The sequence below is a fragment of the Suricata suricatta genome, chromosome 5, assembly GCF_006229205.1.
Source record: "Suricata suricatta isolate VVHF042 chromosome 5, meerkat_22Aug2017_6uvM2_HiC, whole genome shotgun sequence".
In the NCBI taxonomy this organism is placed as follows: domain Eukaryota; kingdom Metazoa; phylum Chordata; class Mammalia; order Carnivora; family Herpestidae; genus Suricata; species Suricata suricatta.
The window spans coordinates 3,169,175-3,170,793 of NC_043704.1; the positions used below are offsets into that span (position 1 = coordinate 3,169,175).

General features: G+C 46.9%; 1 pseudogene; it reads left to right on the forward strand.

Moving 5' to 3' along the window:
- The first annotated feature begins 904 nt into the window (after positions 1-904).
- Positions 905-1,619, forward strand: LOC115292545 (annotated as a pseudogene).

A 1,619-nucleotide genomic window follows, 5' to 3' on the forward strand; every position in this document is an offset into this window, starting at 1 on the left:
GATTTCTGAAGCAAGGGTTTTTCTGGTGTCTTCTATGTGGTTTTCAAGCGCAGCTACTGGTCTTGTAACTGTTGTTGTAAATTCTTCTTCAGATAGATCGTTTATATTTGCTTTGAGCTATTCTCGGGCTATGATTTCATGTTGACCTTTGTTTTGTGAAGAATTCCTCTGGATCTTCACTGTGGCTCAGTTTCTGTCTCATGTATGTTATAAGAGCTCTTATATGCCCGGGCCTGAGAGCACTGCTGTATTAATAAGGGGTCATAGACTGTCCAGTGCCTGGTACCCCAGCATACACTTCTGGTGTATGTTCTGTGCAGTCAGCTGTTATATTTTGGATGCACTATCCCACTGGTCTGTTCTCTGCAGATCTCATTGGTGTAGTCATGGTGAGTATGGACCTTTGACCAGGTGTCCTTTAATTGGTTTGTTGAAGGAACCCTGACAAACAAAAGGTGGGGTGTGGAAAGTGGGAAGTCTCAATTCATAAAAAGAGAAAAAGGAGGGAAAGAAAATCAAACTGAGAGTCATAAAACTATAAAGCTTGCGCCCTCGCTGGCAGGGGCTGGGGCTAGAGTGGCAACTCTGAAGTTGAGCCTGGACGGGCCCAGGGCCAGGTTGGGGGGGGTGGGGCGACGCGGGGGCGGGAGCAGCGGAGGAGGCCCCGCCCCTGGCGGCGCGTTAGTTTATCCCGGGAAGCAGTTTAGGAGCGGCAGAGAGATAGGGAAGGAGGGCGGGCCCGAGAGGAGGGATGCAGCTCAGTGGAGGCAGCCGCCACAGGGAAGCGCGGCCATCACCACATCCTCCGCCACCGGACTGCCCGCCACCGCCCCGCACGTCGTCAGGTAATGTATCATCTGGGGGGGATGTTGCCTAAATCCTGGAAGACTGCAGTGAGGTGGCAATGTCTCGGGGACCTACCCCACCTCTCCCCGGAGATCTGTCTGCTGGTCCCATCGCAGAAAACTGGTGTTATACGCAGGTTAAAGTAGTAAAATTTCCTACATGTGGACCATTCATAACTTCAGCTTTTGTCGAGAGGAAATGGGTGAAGTGTTAAAAAGTTCAACATTTTCATGGAGCCCTAGTGACAAAATGAAATGGTGCCTGAGGGTAAATCCAAAGGGATTAGATGATGAAAGTAAAGACTGCTTGTCCTTATGTTTGCTTTTAGTCAGCTGCCCAAAAAGTGAAGTTCGAGCAAAATTCAAATTTTCCCTTCTACACGCTAAAAGGGAAGAAACAAAAGCCATGGAAAGCCAAAGAGCATGTCGATTTGTACAAGGGAAAGACTGGGGTTTTAAACACTTCATTCAAAGGGATTTTTTGCTTGATGAAGCTCATGGTCTTTTACCAGATGACAAGCTTACATTATTTTGTGAGGTGAGTGTGGTCCAAGATTCAGTAAATATATCAGGACATGCTAATACAAGTACTTTGAAGGTGCCTGAATGTCGACTGGCAGAAGATTTAGGTAATCTCTGGGAAAACACAAGATTTACAGACTGCAGTTTGTGAGAGGACAAGAATTTAAAGCTCATAAATCCGTACTTGCAGCTCGATCCCCAGTTTTTAAGGCAATGTTTGAACATGAAATGGAAGAAAGCAAAAAGAATCGA